The sequence below is a fragment of the Thunnus albacares genome, chromosome 9 (genome assembly GCF_914725855.1).
Source record: "Thunnus albacares chromosome 9, fThuAlb1.1, whole genome shotgun sequence".
NCBI lineage: Eukaryota > Metazoa > Chordata > Actinopteri > Scombriformes > Scombridae > Thunnus > Thunnus albacares.
In genome coordinates, this window is record NC_058114.1 from 1009214 (window position 1) to 1032361 (window position 23148).

Below are 23148 nucleotides of genomic sequence, written 5' to 3' on the forward strand. Positions count from 1 at the left end.
CGTGCGTGCGTGCATGTGTGTGTGCGTGTGCATGCATGCGTGTGTGTGTGTGTGTGTGTGCGTGCGTGCGTGTGTGCGTGCATGTGTGTGTGTGTGCGCATGCATGCATGTGTGTTAATGGAAGTTTCAGACGTTGCTGCAGCTGCTTGTTTGTTTCTTCCGGACAGTAAACTTCAGTCCTGCCGGCGCCCCCACAGGCTGAAATGTTCTTCACTCCCCCGACTGAAAGAGTTCGACACCATTCTTACAGCAGATTATTATTATTATTATTATTATTATTATGAGATACACGTCTCATCTGGACTGTTCGAAGTCAGTCATACTGTTTTTATTATATGACAGAGATGATGATGATGATGATGATGCTACAACAGTCTCAGCTGGACTCGAACCAGGAACATTACAGTCAGTGTCGATTCAAACACCTGAAGTGTGACCATGAAGGTTCGAGTAGGTCAGCGTGTGTGTATGTGTGTGCGTGTGTGTGTGTGTGTTTGTGTGTATTTGTGTGATTAAACAAGGTGCTGAATGAAAACGAGGTCGTGTGACTTCTGACCCCCCTGCTGATGAGGAGCAGGCCAGGCATGAAGTTCTCACACTGTCCCCCTGCAGCTTCACGCCTCCCACACACACACACACACACACACACACACACACACACACACACACACACACACACACACACAGCTGAGGTCAGGTCAGGTTATATTTCCTGTTTTCAGACTGAAGCAGCGGAGTCAGCGCGGGTCATGTGACCTGATGTGTCTCAATCAGACTGAAATCCATGTGAAGCTAATTTGACATCGTGTCCAAACCGTGTGATTACAACTTCCTGTCCGTCACGTGATGCACGCTGACCCAACAAGCATTTTCACACACACACAATCATTGCAGAAGGAGCAGCTGTAAAACTATGAATACATGATTTATTATCAGAATTTGATCCATTCAGTCCAATAACATTTGCAAAGCCGCACAATCAAATTATCTTCACTGAAGTGAACGCGGAGCCAACAGGAAGTCTCTACTGAGCATGCTCTAACGGCCCGACAATCAGGAAGTGTGAGGAAACCTGTGGAAACATGGCGGCACTGGACAACTTTCATACGAACGAACAGGCGCCATCTTTGATGCAAGTATCCAGCTCTGCTACTCGCCAACAGCAGCAACGACAGGAAGTAACGAGGGAATAGTTGTAAACATAAAACAGGCAAACAACAACAGTCCACAAAGATGAGAAACTAATATGTCGTTGGATATTATTGTGTTGCTTGGCAAGCTTTGTATATTTGATTCTCCAAAAAAGCTTCATATTATTTTTAAAACATTAATATTTGCAGGAAAAGATAATTACTAAAGGCAGAATCAAAAGCTCAGACATAAATAAATGGGAGAAAACTTGGGATACAGAACTATGATTATTTCTATGTTATTATAAGTTAATATTTTATTTACCTCCTTTATTTAATAGAAAAATGTATTTAATTTAAATTGTTGTACAAGTGATTATTTTTGCACCACAACTACATATAATGCTTGACATGTATGTACATATATATATGTATGTTTGTATATATGTGGAATGTTGTTTTTGTTTGTTTTGTTTTGTTTTTTCTGTGTTGAATATGTGTTTTATGTTTGTGTATAATAATAAAAAAGATTGTTATGTTATGAATGATTCAGTGTTTACTCAAACGTTTTACTGCCGTCGTCCTCCGCTGCTGGTTTTACTTCCTGTTATTATTTATATAAATATCCGTCGACCTTTTCTGTGACAAAAATAAGACAAAAACTAAATAAAAAGTTACGTGTAATGTACCAGTAGCAGCAGCAGTATCACCAGTACAACCAGTGAGCAGCAGGTGGGAGCAGCGACTGAAGCAGCACACACACAGACACACACACACACACACACACACACACACACACATATAAAAGGTGTTAAAATTCACAGCTACAATCAGCAGCACCTGAACCCCTGAACTGTGTCTGTTCCCACACTCTCCTAACGTGACCTCCTGCAGAGCCCTGAACTCCTACTCATCAACATCATCATCATCATCAGCAGCAGCAGCCTTCCTCCTCCACACACACACACACACACACACACACACACACTGTCCCTTTGGTATCTTCTGCTAATTCAGCATTCAGTGTGCGTGTCGGGGATGTTGTTGTTGTATCTGATAGCAGTAACGAGGACAAACAGTCTGAGGGTAAATGAGGCGGGACGGTTATTCTGATCACACGTTTCCTCACAGCTACGGTTTCTAAAAGTCTCTCAGCAGCTTCTGACTGAATCTCTGGAGTTCAGTTTGTCTCCTCTGTTACCTTTAAACAGCCACAATGTTGTAACAATGAATATCACTGAATGTGAAGCATGCAACATCATTTGTTGATTTTTTTGAACAAATACAGGTCAAATTTGAAGCACAAGCTGCATAAAAAAAACACTGAAATATTTACATTTTTGTACATTCTGGCTCAATGTAGGACATTGTGTTTATGGTATTTGTATTACTCTTAAATGTAAAAAAAACAGTATGTAAGAATTAATTAAAGTATTATGAGCTTGATGTAGTTAAAGTATTGCAGTAAAAGTACATAAGTATTATGAGCTTGATGTAGTTAAAGTATTGCAGTAAAAGTACATAAGTATTATGAGCTTGATGTAGTTAAAGTATTGCAGTAAAAGTACATAAGTATTATGAGCTTGATGTAGTTAAAGTATTGCAGTAAAAGTACATAAGTATTATGAGCTTGATGTAGTTAAAGTATTGCAGTAAAAGTACATAAGTATTATGAGCTTGATGTAGTTAAAGTATTGCAGTAAAAGTACATAAGTATTATGAGATTGATGTAGTTAAAGTATTGCAGTAAAAGTACATAAGTATTATGAGCTTGATGTAGTTAAAGTATTGCAGTAAAAGTACATAAGTATTATGAGATTGATGTAGTTAAAGTATTGCAGTAAAAGTACATAAGTATTATGAGATTGATGTAGTTAAAGTATTGCAGTAAAAGTACATAAGTATTATGAGATTGATGTAGTTAAAGTATTGCAGTAAAAGTACATAAGTATTATGAGCTTGATGTAGTTAAAGTATTGCAGTAAAAGTACATAAGTATTATGAGCTTGATGTAGTTAAAGTATTGCAGTAAAAGTACATAAGTATTATGAGATTGATGTAGTTAAAGTATTGCAGTAAAAGTACATAAGTATTATGAGCTTGATGTAGTTAAAGTATTGCAGTAAAAGTACATAAGTATTATGAGCTTGATGTAGTTAAAGTATTGCAGTAAAAGTACATAAGTATTATGAGCTTGATGTAGTTAAAGTATTGCAGTAAAAGTAGTGGTTTGGTCCCTCTGACTGATATATTATTATATATGACATCATTAGATTATTAATAGTGAAGCATCAGTGTTAGAGCAGCATGTTACTGTTGTAGCTGCTGGAGGTGGAGCTAGTTTACACTACTTTATATACAGTTAGCTAGTTTAGTCCAGTGGTTCCCAACCTAGGGGTCGGGCCCCTCCAAAGGGTCAGCAGATAAATCTGAGGGGTGGTGAGATGATTAATGGGAGAGGAAAGAAGAAAAAACAAAGTTCTGATACACAAATCTGTTTTCAGTTTTTGGACTTTTTCTCTAATCTTTGATTTTTGCTGAAATATTGGATCATTTGAACATTTATTGAAATGAAAGCATGTGAGAAGTTTAGAGGGAAAAATCACTATTTGGTGGAGCTGTTAACAACTCATAGACATGTGAAATGTGACCCCGACTACACACTGCTTTTTGTAAGACGTCAAAAGCCAAAAAGGTTGGAAACCACTGGTTTCATCTTTAACAATGTGTTGTATTTTAAAAGCTTGTTATATTATCCATTGTGTCAAATCTTCATCTGAAAAGTAACTAAAGCTGTCAAATAAATGTAGTGGAGTAGAAAGTACAATATTTCCCTCTGAAATGTAGAAAGTAGCATCACATGGAAATACTCAAGTAAAGTACAAGTACCTCAAACTGTACTTGAGTCCAGTACTTGAATAAATGTACATAGATATTTGGGAGGGAAGAGATCTGCTGGTTTCTGGTGAATTTCACAGGAGAAAAAAAACTCTTCAAATTCCCCTCAGAGGTCTGAAATCATTTCCTAACCGCCAGAAAGCGTCTCCGCCTCTCTGAACACAAACACTCCTCCCGGGCGTCGCTCTATTTCTGGGCGTTTGTTTGATTCCCGCTAACAGAGGAGGAAATCTTTCTCTTTAGCTGGAGTCATCATGGGAGTAGAGAGAGAGCAGGGAATAATAAAGAGGTCAGAAACAAGAGAGGAGAACGGGAAAGGAAAGAAGGGTGAGAGAGAGGAGACAGGGAGGTGACTGATGACCAAACCTGCTGCCACACAGCTGATTAACCCTCCCACAATGCACATCAGCAAACTTAGACTTTATTTAGTGGCTTTGACAGTAAATCAGTTCTTTTGCAATGTGCACAGTTAGTTACCTTTTGTACAGTCAACAAAAGTTGGTGCCGCTGCTGGAGGGCATCTCGCCAGGCCTGAGCAAAAGACTCTACACGATTTTAGCCCTGATGTTCCACTCTGTGACGGTTTTTGGAGATCGCTGACAGAAGCCCCTAGATCTGAGACACGTAGGCGTTGACTCGATGTGTGAACTGTTCAAAGACGTGATCTGAGAGTTCACTGATGCATCGCAAACACCGGAAAGATATTAAGCAAGCTACATATCTGGTCATGTCAGGGAGCCATGCAACGAGTCAGTCTTATCATGCATCTGTTTGTACTGGCAGGGAGGCACAATAATCAGAATCAGCTGCCTACGTGTCCTTTGCAAAAATATTTATTGACTTCTGACTCTCTCTGGAGAACAGAGATGTTTGCTGCCTACGTATCCCGATCCATCCTCTCACCCATATTCTTTTCTTTGTCTTTTTCGTTTGTCGCTGCAAATCAGCGCACTTCTCGCCTGTTTTCATGACAAAACTTGTAAACTTGTGATGTTTGACTGATCGGTCATGTAGTGTGCAAACCACAACAACTTCAAGACTTCCGATTGCGAGACAGAAAGTTGTGTAATGTGAACAGTACAGCGGAGAAAACCTGGCTCCTACATTACCTACAAAGCACCTGTAGAGATTGTGGCATGTGATGCTAGCCGCGGCTAATGCTAGCCTCCAGCAGAGATGAGGAGCTTTCTAAACTCCACGTCTCCAGGTTTGTTTTTTTTTACTTTCCACACTTGTATTGTTCAGCCCCGACTGACATCATCAGTGACATCATCAAAAGGCTTTACACCACTTTTTACACACATAACATACACCTGGAAACACGCTGAGGTGGAAAATCACCGCAGTTTATCTTTGATGCAGTGAAGAAGAAGTTCAGGAGTCAACCAGTAGCTGCAGGAAACCATTAAACCCTTCCAGTTAGTCTCTCTCCAGGTGAGCAGGTGAGTTCCTGCATCGAGAGAATCCTGCAGCTCAGGTTTCTCTGGAAACTGGAACATCAACATGTCATTAAATGTTTCATGTAGTCAGTCTTCACACCTGTCAGCTGCTTCTGCTGATCGTGTGCAGCAGGTTTGGCGTCGGTCAATTAAAGTCTCTGGAACATACCAGAATAATAATAATAATAATAAGTGCTCATCTCAAGGTCAAGTATCACTTTTATACTTGGTGTTTTCATGTGATCTGTGTCTGGATAATGACATCTGATCAGTGAGACTTTTCATTTACACCTGGTATTAAAAAGTGTTCTCGTTTCTCGTGATCAGATCTCAATATGCAAATTAGCTGAGCGTCCCAGGTCAAAGAAGCTGCTTAGACCACATACCTGTCATTCTACCACTGAGACTATAAACACTGCATTTATTTAATAGAAACACTTTTAATGTTTCAATGTAAAACTACTCCCTGATGGTTCATCGTGTTTATTTTGCTCCTGATTCAGTGAATTAATAAAGTTTCATCTAAAGTCTCTGATCTGTTCAGTGTCTCCTGGATTCAACATGTTTCCTCCTTGAGCTTCCAGTCATTCCTTCCCTGCTGGTTATTTCTGTCTCATTCCTGTCTGATGACACTGTCTGCTCACCCCCGGCGCTGCAGACTCCTCAGGTGACGAATTCTGAGACAAACCAGAAGAGAGGAAACCGCAGCGACACCGGTTTACTGTCCTGACCTGATTACAGAGCGTCCAGCAGCAGCAGCAGGAACGTTCAGACAATCCAAGGAAACATCGCAGAAGTCTGAAAACATCCAAATTCCTCAAATACCACAGAGAGACGTCTCCTCTTTTTGAGCAGTTTCAGGTTAAATGTCCTGCAGCACGTCGGCTTCATCAGACTGTCTGCAGACACGTTTCCTCTGCTGACTCTGCAGATTTTACTGTAAAAACATGTTGAATGCATTTAAATTTCTCACAAAAAAAGATTATAAAGATCATACAATCATATATTTGATACATCATGTTTTCTCACGTGTATATCAGTCATTGTGCATGCCTTATCTAGAACTTACTGGTCCAACTTGTCCTGTGTTCAAATTACACTGTGGCTTTTGGTGGTGATGGCTTCGGTTGATACAGCCATATAATTAAAGTTTAGCTTTAATCAAAGTTCAAAGATAAACTCGCTCTATGATCAGAGCGTGATGCATCAATCAAAAAACCACAGAAAGCTGCAGAAGGAGAAAGAGACTTTATCAGGCTGTAAAACCAAATATTACACGGACAAATATGAAAACATCATCTCACCACTTTCTGTTGCAATAATCTCAGAAATCTGGGCCTGTTACTACATGACTTATTTGTCATTGGGAGGGTGTTTCCTGCATCTATTCTACTCTGGAATCTTGTTTTTGTGTCTGACATAAAGGAGGAAGCTGCTTCTCGAAGGTGTGTCACTGCAAAGGCAATAAAGTCTGAAGCAGAAATGATGAGAGCTGCAGCAACAACACCGCAAATGTTGATCTGACACTGAATCCACACACAGTAATTACACACAGGTGTCCATCAATCATGTTAAACACATTATTCCACACAAGTTTAAAATGAATAAACCTGCAGCTGTGATTTAGGACGGTGGTAAAACTTTAATTGTTCACATGCAGGGTTTTAACAGACTCGTCAGTGTGAGCAGGTCGTGCTCAGAAACATCCCACCAACGTCTCCCGACCAGACATCATGTCATCAGCCGACGGCGGTCGCAACGCTCGCTGCTTCCTGGGAATGATAAATACCTCGTCCCCCCCTTGCACCCCCCCCTCCCGCACTGTGTCCTTTTTGTCTCAGACAGCTCGGACTTTCCCTCCCACCACAGTATTCAAACAATGCCGAGCACGTCCTTAATGAGACGCACAACAATGCCAGTAATGTGAGCAGCAGCTGAATGTCCTTACATGGACACACTGACGACGTTCGACTTCCTGCACGTCCGACACGCTCAAACTATTACTTCTCCTGACTCAAACTTACTGAAATAATCATCTTGGAACAAAGGACTGATGTTCTTCTTAAATGATTGAATTGCATGACTGAGCAGGAGTCCACCCTGCAGCGCTGAACACTGCTCAGTTATTCCTGCAGAGTTTGGCTGCAGCTTGCAGGCCTCGCCGTCTGTCTATTTATAGCTCCAGCTGCTGGCAGCTGTGTCACCTCCACCTCTACACACACTGTCTGATGAGACTAAATATACTGCAGGAGACACTTGTCTTTAAATTTAGATTCTTGGTGACGCTTTGTTTCACAGGTCCCTTCATTTTATACTAACTTCCTGGAAAGTGATTTGCAGGTATTAAACAGAAATGATTGGAACAAATCATAACAAAAAAAAGAGAAAAAGATGTGAAGTTGGAACAAATGATGTGAAGTTGGTTTAGTTGTAAGTTCCCACTCATTATATTTGAGTTCATACCATAGACTGTATAAAAACATGGACGTAGTTACCGTGACGTCACCCGTTGGTTTCTGAAGAGCGGTTTTGAAGTTCAAAGCGAGCCGCTCCGGCCGTCGCCATCTTGGCAGTGCGTGACGCTGCCTAACTCCCAGCCAATCAAAAATGGGCAAAGAGGCGGGCCGAACGGCTGAAACAAGCCATCTAGCGGCTGGCGGACCTGTCACTCAAAGCAGCCATGTCCTTCATTATGCAGAACTTTACGGCTTAATAAAATTTAAACAGGTGAGTTATAAAAAAATTCACCCGCCGTACAGTTGTCATGAAAGAGGAAATTAGCTACAGAGACCAAAACCGTTGTTTGTACCAGACTGTAAACATGTTTATTTCTGCTGTAAAGTTGGTATTTTAACATGGAGGTCTATGGGGATTGACTCACTTTTGGAGCCTCAAGTGGTCGTTCAAGGAACTGCAGTTTTTGGCTTCATTTTACAACCCTGGATGTTGCTGCTTGGTTCATACTTGTGACTCTTAACAGTTCTTTAACTGACAGTAAATACTCAGTTTTCAGTGTGAAGTTTTGTGTTTCAAATGCATGTTAGGTTTTTCAATAAGTTTATAAAAGTAGCTGCTGTGTAGCTGTAGTAGCCGACTCAGGTGTGCACAAAACTACACACTGAAAACTTAAACCAACTTAACACTTTTCTGTTTTTTTTTTTAGCATTTATCATATTTAAATTGCACCCCCTTTTCAGTAAAATGTCCCAAAAATTATCTGTTAAATACCTGCAAATTACCCAGATAATTCCCAGGAAATTAGTACAGTAGCAAAGTCCACTTTTTACCATCTACTGTATCTATCAGCCATCCACCCGACCTGCAACCTGCCGCCTCCGTATCAGGAAATCTGTTGTAGAAACGTCATCGGTCTCATGGTGTCTATCTCAGACCTTGTGGGAGATCAACAGAAGTCTATCAGACTAACCTGCACATTGAAAAATGATGCTAAAGTTACAAAGTGGGGGTCCTGACCAAGCTTCCATATGTGACGAGTTGGGGGTGAGAACGAGCCGATCAGGTTTATTCTGCTACGTAACGTGAAGTGAAGGTGCGTGATTTATTATTATTCAACTTACGTAAGATTACGTACGTTAAGATACGTAAAAAAAAGAGTGTTTTTAGTAACTAGTTGAACACCTAAATATAAAGTTCCTCAGGTCACACACACCTGAGCTCAGGTGACATGATGTATGCACACGTGAAATCAATCAATCAATAAATCAATCAAATCAGAGGAATGAAGTGTGTTTTATGTGTGATGAGCTGCTCATCCCACACAAACATGGACTCTGCTGCACATCAGATTCTCACTGAAACAAACAGCACAACTGTTCAGGACGTTTAAAGGACGATTCCACTAAAACAGACTCGTGTTGGAAAAGTTACTGCACAGTTTCCAGTTTTATGACGACAGAAAGTCTTCAGATTCACCTCCGAAGAAACTAAAAGAAGCATTTTCTTTAGAGGAGAAGACAAAACAAAAAGAGTCTTTTTACGTCTAGTAAATACAGAAAATCCTCTGATTCAGCTGTTGGTGTTTAACTCATTAACACACAAAGACTCAACCCTGAAACACGTAGCTAGTGAACACAACTCTGACATAACAGTTGTTTATTTCCACATCCAGCAGTTACAGAGCAACATTATCATTCATGTGGAGTCGTGTTTCTGTCCAATATTCACTCTCTATTAGCTCTGTTTTTGCTCTCTACCAACTCCTGAGGGAAATATCTGACTCTTTAACTACGTTCACCAGCTAGTCTACAGCTAACTGTGTCTGTTTGGTGCTGAGCAGGTAGTGTTCAGCGGCTTTTTTGGAGATTTGTCTCTAAAAAAACGACACTATGAGACGCTGAGAGTGAAACAATGAGATAAACAACGAGCTGAAACTCACTATAAAGCTCCGTAAAGCCGAGAGGAGCTGCAGAGTCTCTGATGATTCTCTGCAGCTCCTGGTGAAGAATCACTGATCTACAGTTTGTGTTTTGCAGGAGGAACAAAAGCCTCTTCAGTGCCTCCGAAGATGTGCAGCGGACTGAACATAAAACACAGACAGGCGGTCCTGTTTTTCTCCCATGATGCACCACCACCATCATCATCATCATCATTATCATCACCATCATCATCATCATCATCATCATTGTCATGTTCAACCCACCCCTCACCCCTCCCGGCTGCTATGTTACCTAATGCTGATGACTCAGTCTGTTGTCACCCTGCAAAGGTCACAGTCAGAGTCTGTGTGTGTGTGTGTGTGTGTGTGTGTGTGCGTGTGTGTGGTTTAGGTTTCACACTGTAGGATGTTTCAGGCCTGAGTTACTCACACACACACTGAGGAGGAGGAGTGTGGGAGTCACATTAACACAGCAGAGAGGAGGAGGAGGAGGAGGAGGAGGAGGAAGATGTGCTCAGAGCACGACTGACATGTGGAGGTGAGAAATATTCACCAGCTGCACTGATGATACATTCAATCTGATATATGATGATTCTACTGTATGTTTGCTTCATCAAAATATCAAAAATCAAAACAACTTTATTGTCCACTTCTGTTGCACAAACATAGAAATTCGTCTTCAGCTTGATGATCAACATCAACATCACGTCCTTCACATCAGACGATACAAAACCAGCAAGTTAAAAACATTTAAACTATATATTAGATGCAACTTCATAAAAAAAGAAAAAAGTAATAAATTGCTAGAAATAATTTAAAATAGTTTAAGACCAGTTTAATAAGTGCAGGTACACAGAACAATACTGGTACGTCCATTTATTACCAGTTTAAGTGACGGATGATTTAATAGATATTTGTGTTCAGAGACTCAATCAGGAGCTGAAAGTGAAGATTGAGGCAGAAATCCTGCAAGATGTTGTCTGTTAGTCGTTCAACATGCGTCAACTTTCACAGGAATGAACGAGTCTCTTTCTCCTCGTGATCAGCTGATCGTACACAACATCATCTCCTCCATGTTTATTGTTACCAGGCTGTGATGAAGCTGAGCGGTCACACAGATATGAATCAGATCTAGAACATATTTGATGTGATTTATTGAACAGGACAGTGTATGAAGTGTATTAAGCATAAATGATGCGCTGCACCAGAGTTAGCTTGAAGCTAATTTGCATCCGTAGTCCATTACAATCAAAACACACAACAGCACAACAACAAACAGTACAAAGCAAAAAAAAAAACCCACAAAGGACACAACATACAAAATATAAAGCAGTACAACAGCACATCACATGCACCCACAATGTCAGTTAAAAATGAATTAAAAATGTGCACGTGACCCACATCTGATATGAAATAATCTGATGCTGCTTCAGCATGTAGCCTTCCTCACATACTGAACTAATATTTATATTTAAGCATCGTCACTCTTCTGCTTTACTTAAATTCAGACTTTCACAGTTTAAAGGGTTGTGCTACTGATATACGTGAGTGTCTCAACTGAAACTGGCTGACATGTTCCTTCATCACCATGAACACACGCTGTAGTTTATCTAAACACACACACACACACACACACACACACACACACACGCCGTCCTGCTGACGCTGGTTAAACCGTGAAAAGACACTTCAGCAGGACAACGTCAGCACGCGTCTCTTCCATCGTGGCGAGACGTCACGGAAGTCAAGAGAGCTGAGAGTTTCTCTCCTGGAGTCACATGACCTGGAGTTACGCACACGGCGGTGTTTCCCCTCTGAGGGTTTCTGGGTTTCACTTTTAACCGCATTAAAGTTTTTCGCCTCACAGAGACTCACAGTGTAACGTAGAGTTTGAGGGTTAATTATGATGCTGGAAGTTACTTTTAATGCAGAAAAAAGTGCAGAGTCAGCAGCTTGTTAACAGAGAAAACTGATTTTTTTAATAAATAAAAACAAATATTCATGAAACAAAATGTTAAACCAGCAGTCAGGTGTCTGTAATCATTCCTCCTGTTCATACTGGTGATTAAAAGATCCTTCAAATGTGCTTTCAATGGAAGTGATGGAGGATAAAATCCACAGTGTGTCCACACAGTCATTTAAAAGTCTGTGTGAAGCTTCTATTCAGCTTCATCAGTCTGAGTTAGTCATATCAAGTGGATATCTGACACATTTACAGTCTTTTTAGCATCAAATTCCCTCTTTGTGTTTCCTCGGACAGTGTTTCCCTGTTGAGCTGCAGGTGGAAGTATAGTAACAAAAAGAGGAACTTTGGCACTAAAAAGACTGTAACGTTGAAAGATATCTACTTCATAGCTTCATATTAGCTTCAGACTGTGGATTTTGTCCTCCATCACTTCCATTGTAAGGTCATTATGAAGGGATCTTCTAATGGTCAGTATGAACAGGAGGAATGATTCATTTGAAGACTGACTGCTGGTTTAACGACACACTTGAATTATTGTGAACTCGTCCTTTAATGTTTATATTTTATTTGTTCTTATCGGTTTAACATTTTTGTAATTTGTTTTTACTTTTTGCAAACACTCACTGACTGTTCTTTCACTAATTGATGGATTTTACTCCATTTATGCTTCAAACCTAATTTCCCATTCAGGAAAAAATAAAGACTGAACTGAACTGATGAAAACTGAAATTTTACTAATTTCCAAAATTACTCATATGAGTGTTTTACTGATCTGAAGTTTAAGGACTAATTCTACTTGTTTAACGTCAGAGAAAGACGATGTTTATGGATAAAAGGAACCAACGTTCACTGTTGGTAGAAGAGACTCAGTCACCCCGACATCCTCTCTGACCTGAACTCACATCTGAAGTCAGATATCAACAGTAAGTAACTACTGATGTAGATCTACAGCAGCAGTCACCCATGCAGGTGAATGAGGAAGCCAGACAGCCAATGAGGAAGAGGATCGATTATGAATGAGAAGAGGGGAACACATACAAATGATCCTGGCTCAGTCTCATCGTTGAACTACAATAAACTTCCAAAAAAAAAAACGTTTTAAAGAAATATCTTTAAAATGTGTCTGTAGCTGCAGCACCTTCGTAGCCAACCCTCTCTCTCTCCCCTTGTTTCCTGTCTGCCTCTTCACTAATGACTGTCCAGTAAAGGCAAAAACGCAGAAAAAAAAAGTGTTTCCTGTCTGAGGTGTATATGTGCAGCTGTGTGGATGAAAAGTAAATGTGAACAGCTGTAGTGAATAAATGGTGTCGTGCATGAAGCGTGTGACAAAAACATCACTGAAGCTTCCAGTGAAGAGATGAATGTGTGTGGGATATGTATATTTATTCCTCTGTGGTATTCTTGGTATTCGTCTCTGCTGGGAAACAGTCTGGAGGTTCATGAGAATCATCCCTGATGTCTGTTCTGCTGCAGCGTTTTCCAGGCCGACACACTGACCTCAGATCAGACGCAGGGAGGAACGCGCTCTGCTTTCTCTGGAAAATTAAGAGAGAGCTGCTGCTGCTGCTGCTGCTGCTGCTGCTGCTGCTGCTGCTGCTGCTGCTTCCGGGAAACAATCTGTGCTCTCTTCTCTTTCTGCTGCGACTCCCTGAGCTTCACTTTCTGTTCCACCCTCCTCCTCCTCCTCCTCCTCCTCCCTCAGGAATGATGGTGGTGTTGAGGTGATACCAGGCAGCGCTCCAGCTCGGCTCAACTGGATCAACAACAGCAACAACATGACCTCATTTAGTCCTTTAGCTGCAGGAAACACCAGCGCTGCTGCTGCTGCTGCTGCTGCTGCTGCTGCTGCTGCTGGTGCTGGTGGTGATAATGATGATGATGATGATGATGATGCAGGACACGCTGTGATTTGCTGTGTTGAGCAGGAAGTAGTGAGGCAGCAGCTGTGTTTACCTGTTAGTGAGTCTGCAGAATGAAAGCTGGACTCTGATCAGCTCTGAGTTCAATGATCCCTGACGAGAAACAACAAGACGAGAAACGAAAACATCCAGAATGAAAACAGGTCATTAAATCATCAGATGATCCTCTGAGGAGACGGAACATCTTTATGTCCTTATCTGAGTCCTAAAACTGTATTTCCTGCAAACAGCTCTTAAAATACTGAAAGATTATATATACAGTGTTTCATATTTATTTAATCTTTGGCTCAATCAAGATCACATGAGATAACATCAAGATAACTAATGTGCAAAAGATGATACATAACAGATATCTTGTGCAAAAAAAGTTGATAATACAAACAGATAATTTCTCAAGCATTCCTTAAGATAATAAATAACTCAATAATAATTCATTAAACAAAATAATAACTCATGCAAACAGATCATTTCTCAAGCAAACAAGTGCAAACAAGATGCTGACAAGTTGTTTAAACTAGATAATAACTTGTACGAGCAACATGATTTCAGTCACATGGAGTGGATTATTATTAAATGTAGAATATGCACAGTATTAGTGTTTTTGGCGTCTGGTTCTCTGACGTTGTCGCTCCAGAGAAGGAAACGTTGATCTTGCACAGCAGGAAGTGGGAGCAATTATAAAAACTCCCCCTTACAGGAAGACAGACTCAGAGCCTGGAGGTGGATGCTGCGGTGGAGGCGGGGCTTGTCTGAGCGAGTTGCAGCAGGCGTGCGGTGAAAGTGTGAGCAGAGCACTGACGACTTAATTGATTATAAGAGTGTGTTGGATACGCGTTACAGTTAAATATAAGTCGTAAGAAGAAGACATTGCATGCTAAAAAGATGATAAAACATACAAACAAGATAATATCTCATCGATGAGTCGTGTGAATAAGATAATAAAATGCAAACAAGACAAATAAATAAGATATCTTGTGTATCTTGTAGATAAATCTTTCCTGATTAGCTGATTTCATGGTAATTTGCGCTGTAGAGTTTGATCAATAAATGGGTATTTTGTCCTGACGGTGGCGCTAGAGGGAAGGTCAGGAGGTCACTCAGTGAGCTTCATGTAAATCAGAGCGGAGGTTGTTGGGATGTCTCACTCTGGAACAAAGTGCTGGACAGACTGACATCAGCGTCCTCTCTGCTGCTAACACGGCAGAAAACACAGATGGTAAAACAGTGAGCTCATAAACTGCAGCGTAGCTGCAGAATGTGCAGAAACACGACAGCAGAACGTGCTGAGACCAAGAAATGAGTGAAAAACAGAAGAGATGACAAAATGCACAAAAAAAAAAAAGCTGGTGTGAAAGCAAAAATTGTGAGATGATAAAAAGCCCCAAAGATAAAAGTTCATAATAACAGAGTACTTCCAGTAAGCAGAGAGGAGGGCAGGTCAATAACATGACTCAGCAAACACACGGTAACACACACTCACACACTCACAGCGCTGGCCTGCCGCCAGGCGTCACATTGAACAGAAACTAACTGCAAGGTTGCGTCTGAGAGAAAAGAAAACTGGAAAACAAATCAAAGTCAGACGTCTGCCGTCCAAACAGAACAAAAGCTTTTAATTCTTATCATAAAATACAAGCAAAAAAACCACAAAACTACAACCAGAAGCAGTTATTCATTTTTGTTTATATGATGTATCTGCAGTTTCACATTTTAGTATTTTGAACAAACTACTTTACAAATTCAGTAAAACCACCAAATATTTCCAACTAAAAGACACTTTTTTGACCCATGAAGTCGTTGAATATATTCATTTTTAAACAGATGTGCAAGTATAACTTTAATTACTAAAAAGACTATAAAGTAGCATTGTACTTAAGTATGTAATGTATTTTTCACCTTTGAATAGTACTTGTTTTCTTTTCGGACACTTTTGCATTTTATGTCACTTGTCGTTTTCTTTTCCTTTTTTCTATTTGATCAAATATATATGAATGTTGTAAAAATGCAGGAATTATGCAATGTAAGCATAATGCAATAAACAAATGTTTAAAAAAAGGTTTTGATGTGTTGAAAAAGGTTCAAATTCAACTTTATTAGACTCTGAGTCCAACCTAGTAAATCTCATTAGTCATGTGAGCGTGGAGGAAATGAGACGGCGTGTTTTTGTGTTATTTTGGGAGAAGTGATGTTTCATGCTGAGACTGCTGAGATTTACAGACAGTGAGGTGGTCAGTGAAGCAGACGTGTGAGTCTTGTCTGTCTGTCTGTCTGTGACTCATGCCTTGTAGTCTGTCTGGTCTGCTTCATAACAAACATGCATGATGAAACAGCTGATCTGTGATGTCATACCGCCACCTGGTGGTCAGCAGCAGCAGCGCAGCATCTGAGTTCATAACCGTTGTTTTTTTTTTTTAATCTGACCTTTGATTTCATTTCTTTTACTTTAAGAAAAACACATTTTTTAATGACTTTAAACATATAATTTCTGTAGATTTTGATTTTTTTAAATTTCCTGATCAGTTTACAGACTCATCTTTGCTGCACATTCCAGATGTTTTTTTTATCAAACAATGATAAAATTATGTTTTTTTTTTTACTTTTTCTTTGTCGGCAACACTTTAAATTCCTCCTATTTATCATTAATAATCAGTCTATAAAGAGTCAATAAACACTATAATATAGCTGTCAGCAGATATAAGTGTCATACAAGTGTTTGAATGATTTCTGTTAGTTTCATGTATTGATGTGAGGAAGGTTACAGTCTCCTCATCATCGCTCCACACAGATCTGATGTTTTCAGCTCTTCAGTGAGTCACTCAGTCTGTTTACATGGTAGTTTTTGCACATTTTGTTTTTATTGAAACACCAAGTTTGTGTTTCCTCATGAAGCTCATGTTTTTATTACCTGTAACACACTTTGTCCTTCACTCTGTGTGATTCTGTTCTGTCTGAGGTGAAGGTTGGCAATCATGAGACAAACGTGGTGAAATCTTTGGTCATTAATCCAAAACTGTATCCTAGATCTCACTGAGAGACACATCCGACTAATGAAAGACAGTCTGAGGCAAAACTCTGACCATGTGACTGCTGCTACAACCCACGAATACAAAACAACCAATCAGAATATGACATGAAATGACACAGAATACACTGGCCATAAGTTTAGGGGAAAAAAATGTGTCCATGACACGCAAACCAAACTGATGGAGGTGAAACGAAAAACATGTTTGTGTGACTTTGCTGCAGATGGATGTCGAGCTGATGACGTGTCTGCTCTCATTTACTGTTTTCTGTTTCCATCACTTTAAACATCAATGACCACTCTGATATCAGACAGTCTGACACAGTGTGACATGTGATAAACTTACACCATCATTGACAAACAGTCTAAAGGCTCCTGAACATCACGGGTGGAAGAAGTATTCAGATCCTTTACTCAAGTAACAGTAGAAATACCACAATGTAGAAATATTACAAGTAAAAGTCCTGCATGAAAAATCCTACTTATGTAGAAGTACATGAGTATGTACATAAGCAGCAAAATGTTATTAATACTGATGAATCAGTGCATAAGCAGCATTTTATTGTTATTATTTGATCTTCAGGACTTTATAAGAGTCACAATAAATTTGAAGGACTGTGAAATGATCATTTGTGTTGCAAAGAAGAAAAAACAATTCAGTTCTAATACATAAATTTGGATTCATTTTCCATCACTTTTCTCTGATCTTTGCGTTTTTGTGAAATATTTGAGTTTTATTCATTTGAAACGAAAGTTTAGAAGAGCGAATAACTCACAGACATCTGAAACATGACGAGGACACACAACTGTAGCAGTCACCCATTTGTGGGATTTGCTATCATTTCTCTGTCTCCCCGTTCCAAATCCGGATAGTTCCATGTGTGGGTTGATTGGAGGGTTATGCAGATCACCTGTGTGCAGAGTGGGGGGGACTGGCTCCCAGCTGGTGATTGAGAGCAGCTGTTCCCCTCTCGGCCAATCGGGGTGTGACGACGCCCTTTTTCTGGGGTTTAAGAGAGGAGACAAACTGCACGCTGTGGTCACTCTGTTCTTTCCTCCACTGGCTGCAGACCTCATTTGAAAAGTTTGTCAGACAGAAACTCCGGTCTGTTCAGGCCCCTTTTATGTCTTCTTTCTGGTCTTTTCCTTTCTGATGTGAGGGACCTTTTGGAGGGAATACCATAACATAACCCAAGTGTCCTGCAGTGGTTTCCTAGTGCCATCATGCAAGAAGTTGGGCTTGCCCCACGATAGCCTAAACACCTGCAGGTTTTTTGTTTTTTCACATTAAAGAGGCATTATTTCATTAAGGGGACGTTTCCCAATGGGCAACACCTTGTGAGGTTCTCGGAGTGAATATTATTATTATTATTTTATTTCTTTATGCGGCTGAGAGCTGGTTGCATGACATCTTACAGAACATCTGTGTTTAATGGGAATCAGTACCGCCACACAACTACACACTGATTTTATGTGAAATTTAGTTTGATCTTAAATAATGCAGCGTAATTTAGAAGCTTCTCTTAATTCATGTCAAATCTTCATGTGAAAAGTAACTAAAGCTGTCAAATAAATGTAGTGGAGTAGAAAGTACAATATTTCCCTCTGAAATGTAGAAAGTAGCATCACATGGAAATACTCGAGTAAAGAACAAGTACTTCTACAGTACTTGAGTAAATGTGCTTCGTTACTTTCCACCACTGCTTACCATGAACCATACTGCAGGTTTTATGTGCAGATATAGTACGAAGGGAGAATTTTAAAAATGTTGGGCTTCATGTGGTGTCTGATGTCATTGTTCTGCCTGATGAGAGTTACCTGAACACACCTGTACCTCCTGCTCTCACATGATTGGCTGCTGTCGGATTGATTCAAAGTGTATCTGTTGTCAGAAACATAAAGAGCTGATTTTCTGCTTCACTTTTTTATTCATCACATCGATAGGAGGATATCAAGTCAACTGAACTTATGAGTCAAAGTCGATTTTGTCGTCAAGTTTAAAGTTGCAACACACGACATTCAGCCACTAGATGCTGCGCTATAACTCCAACATCTCAGACCAAAACAAACGTGTTTGTCTTTGTGAAAGCCAACAACTCAGGAAGCTCAGATCAAACTGTCAAACTAGGCAGAGCCCATTTCTGCCTCAAACGTTTCAGAGACATATTTTAGTGAACTGTTCAGCTGCAATTTGAGAAAGTTTGTGATGTGGCCGCCATCTTGGAAACGGATATGGAGGACACGGAGGGACTCACATGCATGCTCACATGCACTAACATGCACGCTCACATGCACTAACATGCACATGGTGCTGCAGCTACCAAAACAAAGAACAGAGAAGCTACAACACACACAGAGGGAGTGTGACTTTGTTCACTGCTCAGGTCGCCATTACTCCACTATATCTTTACATAGCAGATGGTTGTTTGCTGACGTCCAGTGAGGCTGAATATCATTTATTGGATCTTTTAAAGGCATCAGATTCATGACTCCAGTCTGAGTCTGTACCTGAGGCCGCTGCACCGTTATCCTTCCTTCCTTCCTTCCTTCCTGAGTTCAGGACAAAACACTAAAAACTGAATTCAAACAGGACATTAAACAGGATCACCTGAAGAGTGCTGAGTCATCTCACACTCACACACACACACACACACACACACACACACACACACACAGACACTTACTTCCCGGAAACAGCAAGCGGAGGGGAAGGAGGAGGAGGTGATGCTCGTCTCCTCCCAGCTCTTCCCGGCAGTCAGACCCCTCACGAGATGCAGCGCACCACTGCCACAGTGAGCGCCGATTGGCTGCTGCAGGGCCAGCCTCGGGCCAATCAGAGAGCAGCTCTGTGGAGTATCAGCCAATGAAATATAGAGCAGAGATGAGACCAGAACGATGGACAGAGAGAGAGAGAGAGAGAGATTTCCCGTCATCGATGTCAGAGAGGACAGAGAGTTATTGGACAGATCAATATGTGTGTGCAGGTGTATCTGTGTGTATTTGTGTGTCACCATGATAAGAGTTGTGTTTGATCTGCTGTCCTGAGCATACACACACACACACACACCCACAGAGGACATCATATTGACTTACATTCACTCCAGAGAATTGCTTGGAAGGACATGTTCACAATTATTCAAGTGTGTCTTAAGACATCAGTCTGGAGCCCAAATGAACAGTGAAACATGTTTTTTATCTGAAGCTAATATGAAGCTTCAGCGTCCAAATGAGTCAAATCAAGTAGATATCTTTCAACGTTACAGTCTTTTTAGTGCCAAAGTCCCTCTTTTTGTTACTATACTTCCACCTGCAGCTCAACAGGGAAACACTGTCTGAGGAAACACAAAGAGGGAATTTGATGCTAAAAAGACTGTAAATGTGTCAGATATCCACTTGATATGACTAACTCAGACTGCTGAAGCTGAATAGAAGCTTCACACAGACTTTAAATGACTGTGTGGACACACTGTGGATTTTATCCTCCATCACTTCCATTGAAAGCACATTTGAAGGGTCTTCTAATATCCAGTATGAACAGGAGGAATGATTACAGACACCTGACTGCTGGTTTAAGTCTTCAACCTAAAGTTTCATGACTGATGCTCTGGAAATGTGTTTTTTGTCCCAATAAAGTGACTGTAAACAAATGTGTCCCCACAACATGAGTAATACAAGTACACACACACACACACTGAACTCAAACAAACAGAGAAAAACACAGAGTTTCAGAATCAGTGAATCAGTGTGTTGAAGGTCAGGATAGTTTGTTGTAACTTTGATGTTCTGAACTTTTATTTCTGTCCGTCGCCGGAGCCAGAAAATCCTTATTTGGTTAAAGGACAAAACACCTTTTAAAGAAGGACAAACATGTGTATCAAAGGTAAACACAAAGAAAGACGACTGGACTGGAGATCTGTACGAACCTGAAACAGAAAGTACGGCCTTGACCTGCTCAATGTGAAAAGTGCCCTGAGATGACTTTTGTTGTGATTTGGTGCTTTATAAATAAAACTGAATTGAATTGAATTGAACTGCAGCTCAGCTGGTTTAAGTGATCTGATGAACTGCAGACATAACCCCAACATTATCAGTGTTTTGTTGTGTGTTGAATCATTAATGTTTCAGTTAATCTCTCAGTTTATCAGTCATGTGACACAGAAACATCAGAATACAAGTTTCAGGTGAGTAGTTTATGTTTTGTAGAGGTGCTTCAGTCCTGGGAGCTGTACTAGGAAGCAGGATTTGTGCTCTATTTTACTATACATTTTATTGTAACTCAGGACTTTTGTCCATTATGGGATCTTGTAGGAATGATGACTCTTTTTTTTTTCTTTTTCTAGTGACCTGATTAGTCCGTGATTGAGGTGTTGACAGGTTGTGATTCGATCCTCAGAAGTTAACCAGCTCCGGAGCAGCTGGGTTAGCCAGGTTAGTTATTCAGCATCAGTTACCATGGTGATGTACCCCAGTAAAAGGTAAACCACCTTCATAACCCTGAAAATCCAGAGTTACACCTGAAGATACCTCACTAACCCCAAATCCTGATTCGTACTACAGGCCCCTGCTGAAGGCCTTTTGATTGTTTTTCTCACCCTAATGATGGAACATGATTATCTAATCACCATCGGCTGTACTACTACGGTGCGGCCTATATAACATACCAGTGCCACTGTCCTACTATGATATGGTTGATATTGAACAAGGCCTGAGGGCAGAATGTCATCCAAATAAAAGAGAAATGTATATGAAGACAGAGTGAGCAACACTTTTCCTGCTCTCATGTGGTTGTACGACTGCATGTTTAAAAAATGTTGGTACTTGACCTGGAATAAGGGAGCAATTTATAATTGACCAAATGGAGGGACCTACGCTTTTAAAAACCTCTGTCAGGACCCGGGCAGGAATAGGGTCAAGTGGATATGAGGACAGTTTTAAATCAGAAGCATCTTTTCTTTATGTGGTGGAGGGGGATAGGATAAATGCTGGTAAAGGTAACAGTGTGCACTGGTGAAAATACTACAAGGGCATGACTGGAACATACATGAGCTGGATAGTAGAGATCATATGAGGAAGTTACACTGTAAGATCCAGAAAATTACATGGTAAATGATGGGAAGTTACACTGTAAAACACTGGCTGTATTATGAAGTATTACCTACTTTTCAATTCAATTCATCAATTAATTATTAATGGCAATTAACCGATAATGCTAGTGAAAGTGCTTCTACTATTACTGCTACTGAAAGTGTTATGACTGTTATTAGTATTACTATTACTGTAATATTTAGCTGCACAAGAATGTTATGCAGGTACGAACCTTTGTATTATGTGCTTTGCCTGGAGGACAATAATAGAGTGTGGAAGTCAAGCCGAAGAGATGTGTGTGAAGTAAACTCTGATCATATCTTAACTCAGAACAATTACTGTTTTCTGTTTTTCAGATTTAAAGGTTTATTAGACTCCTAAACATTGCAGTACTGTATGGAATATTTAAAATATCTAAATGAAAACAAGACGAAGAAATATATACGTTGAAATACAGTACACATTGTTATATGTGTCTCCCTAAAATTATGTATGTATTTACTGTGTCATAATGAAAGAATTGATGGTAAAATGACAATTATTTAGCCTTTTCTCTTTTATTCTTTCAAATCATTTCAAAAAAGCTGCCCTGTACCTCCTCATGAAAAATAATGGCAGTGCTGTATTTAGTGTTGGCAGTTCTTTGCTGCCCTCTGCTGGACAACACTGAAACACCTTAAACACTTCACTTTGTTTTCTGTTTAATTAAACTCAAAAATCTCAATAATTGTCATTTTAATGTGTTTTATTCAATTATGACAGTTATTACAGTCAATCATTAACACTGTAAACGCCTACCTAAAAGGAAAATACACATTATAATGTTTATTGTATTTTACTTTCTTTTATTTAGGCATTTTAAATCTTCCACAGTACTGCAGTACAGGAGATGATGTAGAGGGGAGGAGTACGGTGGCCCTGAAGTGCAGATCACAACGACAAATAACAAAACACAACAGCAAATAACAAAACACAACAACAAATAACAAAACACAACAACAAATAACAAAACACAACAGCAAAAGCAGACAACAAAACAACATTAACTTCGGAAAAGGAAAAGGTAGGTACCTGCTATCGACAAAGCTTGTTGCTGATTGGACGCTCTCCCATTGACAAGGATCATTGCTGATTGGATGGAAAAAAGGAAAAAAGAAAAATCCACATACTTTTCCTGTTTTAGTCTGCAAACCAGCAATTGGAATAGAAAAGAAACCCAATCCAGAAAAAAACTTGTTTTTCTCATATATATATGAGAGAGAGAGAGTGCTGACAGCGAAAGTCCATTTCTGA